The following is a 12,569-nucleotide window of genomic DNA, read 5'->3' as shown; positions in this document are numbered from 1 at the left end:
CAACTGAGGTCATTCTGAGATGGATATTTTTCAACAAGAAAATATTCATATTTGCAAGGAGAATCAACCAACATAAATTCAAGCCTGTATATAGCAGTGGTTACTTGGAGCTGTGTCTATTTTATATGGATTCATCTCTACCTGTAGTGAAAGCCCTGAAGAGGAAGTTGTGTTGTATCCATTGCTGGGTTTTTTTGCTTCAGGATTGGTAGAAATGGACTGATATTTACTCCTTGTTTCCTAAAGGAGTTTCTTTTTAATGGGAATAATCCTGTGTTTATCTCACCCGTGAGTTACTACTCAATTACTTATCAATAGATAACCTGGTTCTAAAGAAATAAAAACTTTTCTTGCCCATAACAAAGGGATTTGAAAACAAGTCATTCAGTCTAACAATGTGTATTTCTCCAGTATAAAATGAAAACAGGCACTTCCTAACAAAATAAGTACTTACTGTCAGGCATTAAGTATTAATTTTTTAAAGGTATATTTGAATGGATTTAATATTTCAGACAACACTGTGTTATCTGTAAGCTGTGTGAGCAACTAAGTGGCCTTGATATTCATCAAGTATGACTATTTTTACCATTCTGGAGCATCTTGCTGTAGATCTTGATGTTAGGTGATTCATGTTACTTTAAGGGCAAATGGCGTCATCTGTTTTCCATTTTTAATTTGCAAGTCTTTTGGTACAGAGGTTGAATAACACTGTCTGAAATGTACAAATTGGAAGCCCAAGAGATTGCTTGAAGTAGAGTTGTTTTGCTAGGTATTGATGCATTGTTCAAGTCTATAATATATTGGTTATGTTCAAGGAGGTAGTTAGATTATCAGCTTAAGAGAACACGGTATTATCATTTGTTAGGAAAAATCCAATGTTGAGAACCATTCCAGTCAATAGTGGAAACACTTTAATCTTCTGGAATAAATTGTTCCAGCCTTGAAGTCTTGCAGGGCTGTGCCTATGACAGGAGACACTGACATGAGATGTCCATCATCTCTGTGCTTAACAGGGTAGATCTGAAGTCAGTTCTTTCAACTAGACAGCCCTGTATAACTACCTTACAAGCACCTTACCTCTGAGCTCTATAGTTTGCTTCATATGTGAGTTGTTAAGACTACTGAGAATGTTCAGCTGCTGTGCTGCTTTTGTATTCTTACATTTTAGTTGGTTGACTACAGAAATAAAAAGTTTGACTGTTTTCTAACTTACTCAAAAGAAAGTTAATTAAGACATGCTATACCTTCTCCCTGGAGTCAAAGTATAATGTTCAGCTAGCTGACTTGCATGAATAATCCATCACTGTGAATCATTAATTTAAAAGACAGGCTATGGTAATTGATGTCTTAATACAAGCTATGAAAATACTTAGGGAAATGACTTATTTTTCTTCATGGTACATTTTTAATTTGGTTCAGTGTGTTTTCTGGCCTGAGCAGTGCTGTGCTGTAGCTCCTGAACCAGGTTCACCTGTGACTAACTGCTGCACTGATAAAAGCATGTCAAAGGCTGTGTGTTTATTTTACTGGAAGACCTGCATCCGAAGTTCCCATAAAATCAATAGGAGTCATTACTTTTGGAGCAACCAATGTATAGCCATTATACTTATGTCAAGGGAGGTATGGAATTTCTTTGTGGAATTTCTTCCTATAAATGAAATGCTAGGATTTTACCATCTCTATGATTTGCCAGTCTACAACTTTGTCCCAGTTTATGATTTTTTACGTTCAGAACAAGGAAGATGAGACTGTCAGTATTTTAGTAGAAGTAACTTAGTGGTGTTTCAGTAACAGTTCAGAAGAACAACCTCAGTAGCACATAAAGGCATTGTGTTGGTGAGGTACAAGCATCAAGCTGCAAGCAGGTTTTTTATATTATTACAGATAAGGCAGTTTGTTTCAGTATTTCTTTCACTTGCTGGTCTCTTATATTTGAAAATATCCACTTCAGATCTTAGTTTTCTCCTGCTTCAGCAACCAAGGATGGTTAGACTCTTTCTTTGAACTGTTGCATTATTGTTGGTAGAAAATGCTTGAATTTCACTTCAAATAGCCTGCTTTTGTGATGAAAGGAGTAATCTTAAGAACTTGGTGTTTTGTGTATGTGTTCTCCTAATGGTATTTATACCTTTTACTTTTGTAAATCTTGGTAAAGATTTTTTTCATAAACAATGAGTTCATTTAAGCTGATGGAAGAAATTTCAGAGGCAAGCAGCATTTAATGGCGTTTAATATTTAAAAATAGTGGTCTGAAATTTAGCCATCAAATGAAGTCTTTATGCTGTGTTTCAGTGATAGGTCTTCTAGAAACAAAAGTGTTTTTCTTAATCCATTACCTTACTAGGCCTTTCTTGGCCTTCTTAGTGCACAATAATAATGGTAACAGTTGCCAAAACTCAGTGAATCATGGAAGGCAAGTTTTTAAGCTGTTAATTTCTGGATGGGGATGCAAGTCTTACCTTGACAAATGTGTGCTCACACCTGTATCATTAATGTTGTATTTAGTAGGTACAGCGAGTATGGAACTATTACAGCTCTATGTGCAACGATTTGTTTCTTGAAGGGTTAAGAGACTTCGTGTGGGTAGGGATGAGACCATTCACACTGTGGGATGTATTGGGAACCCATAGATGGCTGTTCTGCAGTGAGTAACTAAAATCTGTTTCCAGCAATGCTTTGCAACAGCTGCACTGACTGCAGGGGGTCTGTATGAGGCAATGTGTTCTAGCTGATTGTTGGCTAATGAGTTTGCTGAAAATATATTGATTGAAGATTACTATCTTCTGTGTCTGTTAATGGAACTGATGGCACAAATGGGTCAAAATCCCCTGTTTGGAGGTGCTGCTGCCCACCTCAGCTATTTAACACCTTAATTTAGACCTAAACTGAGGAGAGCTTGAAAACTGAGATACCGCCAGGCACAAGAACTTTGGATAGCCTGTTAATTTTTCAAAGCCAAGCTAATTATGATGAACCTGATTTTTTTTCATGAGGGTTTTGTGCTTTTACCCACCAATGGAAAAAAAAAAAAAAGTAGATACGCATGAATCATAGCCCCATGTTTTCTATTATAGACTGTTATTATACTTCATAGCAGACCAGAACTGAATGTTACTTGCCATAGGATGTCTGGAACGGAATACTTATGACTTGCTGAAAATTGAGCAGTTGTTTCTAGCAGAGTGGAGAGTAAGATATCAACCCTCACTTTTCACTATGTGTGTTGGGAACATGTTGATAACTTTGTAAGGGACTGGATTTGTCAAAGTACAGAAATCTTTCTGTAACAAAGTTCATACTGCCCTGGGGAGATCATACAGATGTGAACCAGTGAATTCTTGGGTGCTTCATGTTTGCTTTTAGTCTTGTGAATGGCTTCAGCATTTGTATTTGGATCTAATGTGAGCCAGGCTTCTGTGTGGCAAGCTCTGAGGGAGCAAGATTAAATCCAATTCAGCTCTTTGTGTTTTGTTTAAATGGCCCATCATAGGGAGGGTACTTGGAACAGCATCAGTTCTCATAAACACGAATCACTGAGGCTTGAATAGTGATCTTCACAGCCAAATTCCACCTTCTAGGGACAGCTTGAATACTGGACTCTAAGCTGAGCTGTTTGGTCCATGGTGAGCCAGGAGTGATCTATCATCAGCTATAGGTCTCAAAGGCCAGGATAAACAGCACTGTTAGAATGAGAATGTGAATATTTTCTTTGTACTTAAGTGAGTGGTTTTTTTGTTGTTTGTTTTTGTTTTTTTGTTGGTTTTTTGTTTTTTTGCTTTTAACTGAAGCTTTTTTCTTTGGTTAGGGCATCTTGTCTCCTGTGGATAGGATACCTGCAAAGGAGGGGTTTTCCTTTGCCTTTTCCTTTCCATTTCCTCACTGATCCCTTGATGTTTCAGGTATTCCCCAAACAATTCTAGAGATGTGGGATGTTGAATTTTCTTCATATCTTGCTCAACTATCCAGTTTGAACAGTGTGAGGTTATTATCTGGTCTTGTTTTAATGTAGTAAATGCATGGCTGCAGAGAAGTGAGAGGGATGGAGGAACTGACTATTGTGGAGAAAGAAGTGAGCATTTCAGTGGCAATTCCATCCACTATCTCAAGCTAGCTGCTTTTTCTCCTTGACCATGTACCACAAATTGAAAAATTGTCTGTACTGGTGTCCTGTTTGCTCCCTTTCTACATGCTTGCAAAACTGGTCTCAAGTAGGGGGGATATCAGCTTGGTAGCTTTCAGTCAAAGAAATCCTGGAAATAACTCAAAAGTGAGTATGTGCATGTAGATAAGCACTAGCATTGCAAGTAACAATAATGCTGAAGCCTTAGAGTTAAGAATTGGAACTGACCTTAGGCAGAAGGGTGACTTGAACTTTGATTTACAGGTGCACTTTTCAGGTTTCTCATAGCTTTAGGATGATCAGTCATCAGCATCTCTAACTTTTAGAACAGAAGTACCGTGGGGTGCCTTGCTTGGAGCTTCCCCTCATGCCAAGTAGTAAGGCATGCTCCTGCTACCTGAGTTTTGCATCTGGATTATTTAGTTGTTTACAAAGTCTATTTTTTAATGGATTTTGTGATGGTATCTTAAAGAAATACATGAAGCTGTGAATGTTTCATAGTAACAGTATTAAATCTTAATGATTGCTGTCTTTTGTTAAATGTGCTCTTCATCACTTCTGTTTTGCTGGTTCAAAACTAAGCTACCTTTCATTAATAGTTTGCTTGTGTTTTTTTTTCTCAAGTTTCTGCACAGGATCAGCTTTACAGCTGCTTTCACTTGAATTCTGTACTGATGATGGCTCTGTCAGTCTCATCATGCTTGCCAGAACAACTCTACTGGTTTCAAAAACAGTCCTTCATTTGTCCTGTATGACTGCAGCAGCTCTGCCAGCACAGCTCTGTTAGTGGGTGGCAATGGCTCGGCCAGCTCTGCCAGCCCAGCTCCCTGACTGCGTACAGAGCAGCTGCCAGCACAGGAGGTGCCAGAGCTGCTGGTGGCCCAGGGAGGCTGGCTGGCACACTGCTGTGCTTGAGTTATCGTGGTACAATGGTTAATCGAGTTGTGCTGCCTGTCAGGTCTTGGCTGTCCTGATGGGTCTGATGTATGCATTTTTGCACTGGAGCAACTATAGCTGACTGGAATCTCACCCATGGCTGGGAGCTTGCCTTGGGTGTAGGAACAGACCCTGGAGTGGCAAAGTGCTGAAGAAACAATGCGAGTGCATCAAATAATATTTCTAATGATAATTTCCATTTTGTAATTGGGGCATAATGTCTACTTCCAGTGCTAGTGTTAAATGCCATTCTTTCCTGAGGCCATCTGTGTATCTTATTCCTTTGTGATGAGAAACTAATTCTGATCTAAGTGCTGTTAATGTGTGAATAACCACTCTTTGCAGTAGTGATGTTACACAAATGCTATCTACACTGGGTTCCATTTATGAGTTTGAAGCCAATACTGTATTGTAGATTAAAAAGCTGTTTGGTATGTCATGTTTTCATTCAGTTAATGAAATGAGACTCCTTTTCTGAAATTGTGATGTTTTAATTAACTTTGTTCTCATTATCACTGTATCCATAGTCTGATAATCTTTTTCTGAATTCCCGTTGAAAGAAGCTGAATAAAGTAGAAATGGATCCTTCAGTACACTGAACTTTCAAAACAAGCTCACAGCTAGTGCATGGCTTGTCTATTTAGAGATTTTAAGGTGAATTAAAGGCTATCTTTAGTTCTTGACTGCATTTTATTGGAGACTAAGAGCTTTTCCTTGGTAAGTTTTGGAGATGTTTTGATGCATTTTAAAGGAGAAACAATTTTAATGTAGTATTAACATGGTATTCATCACTGTGGGCAGTGAATGTCTTACTGTTGTGTCTTTTACTCCTGCGTTCTTTAGTCCTTTGTTCTCAGGAGTCCAGTAGTGGCTACAAGAGTTCCTACCATGCTGGACTCAGTATGTTCTTTAATGTAACATATCTTAATTGCTTTGTGTAAAAATACAGAGTTTCAAGCAAGTGTCTGGCACTGGAAACATTGTGTTTGCAGACATGCAGGCTGTAAATGCTTTCACAAAGCATAATTTTTCATTCTGCTGAACCTAATATCATAATGCATTACAGGAATGTCTTTGACATAAGTGACAGCTTTCATCACATATAAGACTATGCTCCAGTACATGCAGCAACGTCGCCTGTAGACTTAAACTGCAGAGATTGCACCTGGCAGCTGCATATGGGGGGACTCAGCTACTGCCCTTTTAATTAAATTGTGGTTGGGAGCTTGCTTCTGGGAGCTTGCTGATCAACTGGATTTCATTGTGAAATAGCAGAGATGTGACTTACTGTAAAAGAATTTGCAGTACATGCAAGAGCAGACAAGAAGTTGTTCCTGTATCTAAAATACCTCATTATTGCGCTGTCTGCTGTTTCTGATAGGAAGTTCCTATGGAATTAGGTCAGAACCTTTCTTCCTTTCTTTCCCAAGCCACACGAAGGAAATCCGAGGAAGGAAAAGTTGATCTAATCTGGGTTATCTTTCCTAGATGGTTGTGTTAGAATTCATGTAGTGCCCACGTCTATTACTTAAATTCTATACAAAGAAAGTTGCATGCAGAAAATTGCCTAAGGTATAACTGATGCTTCAGAAATGAGTTACTGGTTCTTTCTACTCGTCAGTCAGTGGGTTGAGATCAAAATGTTTGCTGTGAGACCAATGTGCTTGGGAGCAGTCTCATCCTGACTGGTGCTCGGTACTGACAGCCCTCACTGAGAGATGCATTATCTATTAAAAATCTGTGTCTCATTAAGGTGTTTCTATGGGGCTTGAATGGTAGGCAGTTTTGATCTGTTGAAAGTAAAGGTGAGTTGAGCCTGTAGCTTTGTAGCTTTCACCCTTAGTCTTTGTCTTCCTCAGACCTCCAGTCCTGAACCTTCAAAGTGCCCAAATGCTGTACTGCACAATTATCTACATCAGAGTTCTTAATTCTTTCTTATTTATAGGTCATTCTTTGTGGGTGATGTTGTATCTGTTGCAGATTACAAACAAACACTGTTACCCAAGAATTTCTCAAATGTATTTCTCTTAGACAAAACAAGTATAGAAGTTGAAAATGGGTCCTCAGAATTGTAGGCCTTGCAGTTACTGGGGAAGAAAGATCACCTCGATTGTCTAGATGTGGATGTATATATTTGATTTAGGCTATTCAAAAGTATTTTGGGCAGTTTCTCAATCTTCCACTATTTTTTAATTGGAGCTGAGGGATTTTGCTTGAGGAAGCTCAATTAAGACAACTTTGGCTTGCATAATTGTCCCAGCAGGTTAATGACTTGGTGCCAAGCTCCATGGAAGCTTAAAAACATTTGGGATTTAATGGTAGAAATTTTCAACATGAAAGCGTTCAGTGTATGTTCTCAGAGGTTTTCCAGAAGCTGTTGATGTTATGGGGCTTTACAAAATAGCTCCAGCAGGGCTTGCCTAGCTGTGGTTTGGAGAAGAAATCTTAGTACTGCCCAGACATTTCTTTTCTAGCACCTGTATAATTCTGGTTTGAGTAGGAGAGGTTTTTGATACGGAACTATTATGCTGCTTTCTAATGAAACTGATTTCCAGGTTTCTTTCTCCAGAAGGCAATGACTCTGTAACTAACAGATGGTGACAAAATCCCACGACTTTATTACTAATGTTTGTGCAGATTGAAATATGAATGTAATTGCACATCTCTGAAACAGAGTCAAACAAGCTTAATGATGCCACATCTGTCTGTAGAATCTCCATTTGACAAGGTCGTATGCTCACACAAGTCTAAAATAAATGTCTTCTGAATAAAAATCAGACTTCTTCATGACAATGTGCGTCCTCATATGAAGGAGTTAATATTCTAGCTGCAGGTAACACCTGCTGGAGGTAGCACAGATGTCAATTTACCCAATGTCTCCAGATGCTAGGCAGATGATCACTAATTCTAACAACCAAACTAATTTTAATAACAGAAATACTTTGTCAGGTATTGCTTATGCTGTCCACCATGGCTGTTTGTTGAAGCATCTTGCAGACATCTCCTTATTCTCCTGTTTCCTTGTATCATCCTGACTTCTAGGCAGTAGGACCTCAGAACAACAGATCATAGTTAGGGAGCACTGATACATTTGTTACCCTCTGTGGCTTTCAGGAAGGCTCTTGTTGCAGTTCCAGGTGCAAACGTGACCTAATAGAGTGGGTAAGCATGCTCTTAAGGCAGCTGGCTTGGTAGCAATCTCATCTCTTGCTCTGTGGGACTGTTTTGCTGGACTCATCTGCACCCATGGATATTCCTCCCTACAGCAAAGCAGGTATGCTGGTGGAAATGGTGGTGTTCTTTTCTCCCCAAGCTTTTCTTCATACGCTGCTTGGAAGGAACCAGCAGTTTCTTTTTTCATATATACTTCCCACACTTTTAGTGTTTAGCTTGCATGTAGCCAAGAGTAATCTTCAAGGCAACTAATCTTAGTTCAGTCTCTGCTGAGGAATTAAGGCAATATATCACAGTTCTATTTTGTGAAGTTGCTAGGCTTCTAAAGCTGTAAAGGAGTTTCTTTATAAAAACCCGCAGTCTGAAGGTGTAAGAGACAAGCAAATGATAACCTTTTTTCTTTCCAACCTGTCTGGCATGCACAAGGCACTAGAATTCAATCCTTAATTGAATTTTTTGGCACCTTCCTACTGTGAGTTCAATTCGTGCTGTTTCAAAATTCAAAGTACTTAATTTCTGTGAACCATTTGAGTTTGTTGGTACGTCTTAAAATATCTTGGCTTACAGAGGATGCTTGCCCCCTTCCATTTTTTTTTTCTGAAAGCATATGCAGTGATCTGAATAGTTCACAGTTTGTGGGTGTGAGGGGGTGATGTTGTTCTACTTCCTCTTAGTCACTGCAGCCTTATGCTTGGAGGAAGGCAAGAGCTATAGTTAATCAGCCCAGTATTCTAGCCTATGGCTCTTTTTTCTTCACACATTATGAAATGGGTTTTCTTTCTGCTCGTGTATAGGGGTACATCTATGCTGGCTAAAGCAGAAAGAAGTGCTGCCCACTGAGCTGTTTGGGACCTGCTGTGGGAAAGCATCAAACAGAATTCTGGGAGTGGTAAAAGCTTTATGAAAGGTTTCAGCAATTTTGAACAGAAAAAACTTCCAAGGAATTGAACTAGACTTGCTGGATAATGTAGATCCCAAAGCTTTTTCACTGTTTTTGTTTGTGAGAAGTGACAAAAATGAGTAATATTGTTCATTAAGACCATTTCCATAAACTCTTAAACCCTCTACAGAGCAGTGTCCAAAACCTAAAGAAGGCCTGGGGTGTGAGATGGGCATTTCTCTACTGAAAACAAATGCCAGGAGGTTGAAGTTGCTAAATAACCCCTTTAGCTGTTATAATATATTCTGTGCAGTTACAAGTGTTTGTTTTGGAGTAGTGCTGCGTTCTTTAGTTTGCTGCTGCTTTTTTTTAATGGGACTGATGCAAGCAAGGGTAAAACATGCTTACAGACCTCTGTGTCTGTAGATCATTTGTGATGCACAATCTTCTTTTTCAAGAAGATGCTACTGCTGGAGGAGTTGGGGCTGCTGCTGCTTTACCTGGAATGTGATTTGTGTTTCAGTTATTCTGTCTTGCTGCTTTAGTTTCTGTCACTGATTGGAGCTCAAATGAAATTCATGTCTCAGCCCTTAATATTTGTTTACGTAAGGGCTGAAAGCAGCTTCAACAGGTTTTTTGTTTATGTGTCAACCAGTGCAAAATGTGTCCTGTAACTTTTGAAATTAATGTCTAAGTCCACATAGAACAGTAGTTAAAAGAATTGCTATTTAGCTGGTGCAGTATTTAACTAGCTTTCACTGATAAGAAAGGCTACGACAGTGTTGTTCATGACTGAGTCTGAAAAGACTGTCAAAATTCTGATGGTATTCAGGGCCTGTTCAACTTCCCAAGCAGAAATTGCACAATGTTCAGCATTGCTCCCTTCACTTAAAGTAGAGTACAGGTATTTTAAAAATGCTCTCTGATTCTGTGTTGTTGTGGAAACGATTGCCCTTAGCTTACTGAAGAAAGATGCTGAGAATGTGCTGTACTTTAAGTGCTCAGCTGTTTGTTGGACCAAGACCTGCTGCTTGAAGAGGCATGTGAAAGTAAGAAATCAAGTGTAATACTGCCTAAAGCAAGGTGGAATTGGAGGCAGTAACTGTTCTGACTAGAATGATAATTGAGCTAGATTCCCATTGTTAGAAGTGCATACATGTGCTGTCAGTACAAGGAAAAGGGATCTGGGGAATTTATCCCCAATTCCTTGGATTAGACTGAGAGGAAAACATAACTAGGAAATGATTTTCACAGAGACAAGCAGCTTGACCAAGTGTCTGTTCTGTTCTGCAGGCTTCTCCCACAGACCTTGCTTGCATTAAAACATCATCCCTTGTTTTATACTTGTATGTTGAGAGAGCCCAGTCCTCACAAACAGCCTGAGAGCACTGCCACTGCAGGGCTGTGCTGCATCTTCTACCCATACCCACCTCCTGCAATTATTGAAGAGTTTCTCACGGTCAGGCGTATGGCAGAGATCAGTGATGGAGTGCTGAATAGCTCCCTCTGCAATGAGAAAGCTGGGGCATTTTCCTTTTTTTAAACTGAGAATTCATTTGTCTCAGTGTTTGAGCAATTCAATACCGTGGTCTTGATACGACAGTTGTATCAAGTTGTCTGCATAATTAAAATCCTGTTGAACTCTGCAAACTTGCTTACAGGCCTATTAAAAAGCCCCAATACTGCCTTGTGCTTAGCTGAGCTGGTCTTGGTGTGCTTTTTGCTACTGCTATGGATGTCCTCCATGGCAAGTTTATTAGCATTTCTTACCTTGTATGGCTTTCAAGTTGAGATCAGTACATCCCACCCTCTCCCCTCTGCCCCCCCAAAATTCATTTGTTTCACTACAGTAGGAATTGTAATATCTTTAAGTAACTAATAAACAGGTTTAAAAACAGTGCTATTAATAAGAGGGTTGGAGAAATTTGTGCTGTATTGATACCTTTTTGGTCCATGAAATTTGTGTTCATGAAATGATGGTTATGCCTCGGACTGAAATGGTTTCCATTGGAAAGGCAGTGCAGTGTTGAGTGTTTGCACAATATGAAGCTGCTGATGTGGGCTCATGTGATTTTGTGTGTGTGTGTGCTGTTAAGTAGAATAGGAAACTATGGGGGGGATTTCTGATATCTTGCAGAGAATCAGAAAAATGCATGAGTTCATCCAGGAAGATGAACTGTTGACATGGGGAGGGATCATTAGACATGGATAAACAGAGCATATTTCATACATGTAAGCAGACCATAGAAGGGAGGTAGAGAGAGGGAGAAGCTGGGCTGTGGTTCATCTCTCTCTAAGAACCTGCCATTTTTCCCTGAAACATGTATGTTTGCTGTGTTAATTAATCTGTTCCATTTCCTCAATGAAAAATAAACAGAAGGCTGAGCTGTGGCCAGGAAACAGAATCTTAAACAGTGACCACATTGCTTGCTGCCAAAGCATGTACCTTGTTGCTTTTCATATTTTTTTCTCATCTGTGAAATGTAAGTGATGTTTATATTATGCATCATTCAGTGTTTTGCAAGATAATTGTATCACAGATACGTAGTCCTTTGAAGATGAAATGTGTGATACAAATGGCGTACAAAGCTTATCGAGGGTCTCTGTCAGGTATAAAGAGGCCCACAGTAACTGCAGGCACACAGCTGGGAAGCATAAGGCAGAGGCACTTTAGCAGCATGTAAATTGACTTCAGTTGAACAGCAGGGTAGCGCATTCACATGAATTTATCCCATGCTGACAAGCCCTGCAACCTGGCACAGAAACATACAAATGCTTCTTCTGGACTAAATCTGTTTGCTTCATGGTATTTGAAGCTGTAAGCATCCAGGAGAAGAAGCTAAGCACAAGCTGTGTTGGCTCCCGTGACTGACCAATTGGTCAAGTGCCAATGTAGTGTGAAGTGAAAGGGAGAAATGAAATGGAGATGTGTATGCAGCCCCAGAATGTGCAGTTTTAATTAAGCTAGTAGTTGTGTGACAAGCCAAACTGGGGTAGAGTGAGAACTGTTGTTTGACGCCTTTTAGCAAAGCCTGGGGGTAAGTTAGGTTATTAATCCTCTTGATTTCTTACTAGTTTCCTGTTTCCACTGCTGAATCTTTCCTGCTGTTACATAAAGTAATTTGACCTGCTCCAGGGGCCTGCGTAGGAAAGTTATTGTCTGTTAGCAAATGTAACTAGTCAAAGCTAGTCAACTTATTGCTGTTTACTAACAGACATCTTGGCTGCTTGCTGTGAGTTTTGCAACCAAGCAGCATCGTGGTACATTTCCTTTGTCACTGGTGTCTGCAAGCTTTTTCTGTTCCTGAAGTAGTCTTACCAGTTCCTGGAGTAGTGTGACTTAGATGAATAAGTTATTTCTTACTTGGAAGATCAAATGAAAGAAACATGTTTGTAAGTCTCCTTGGTGGGGAAAAAAGTGCAGAAATATATATCATTTCTACACCAGCATTGCTTAAC

General features: G+C 39.5%; 1 protein-coding gene across 1 annotated transcript in view; it reads left to right on the top strand.

Annotated features, from left to right (window-relative positions):
* The window catches only part of SERPINI1 (serpin family I member 1), a 38,564-nt gene that overhangs the window by 6,532 nt on the left and 19,463 nt on the right, over nt 1-12,569 (top strand). The gene's annotated exons all lie outside the window — the stretch shown is intronic.

Source organism: Tympanuchus pallidicinctus, unplaced genomic scaffold (genome assembly GCF_026119805.1).
Source record: "Tympanuchus pallidicinctus isolate F22 unplaced genomic scaffold, pur_lepc_1.0 scaffold22, whole genome shotgun sequence".
Lineage (NCBI taxonomy): Eukaryota > Metazoa > Chordata > Aves > Galliformes > Phasianidae > Tympanuchus > Tympanuchus pallidicinctus.
Note: the sequence above shows the minus strand (reverse complement) of the source record. Positions and strands in the feature narration are given on the sequence as shown.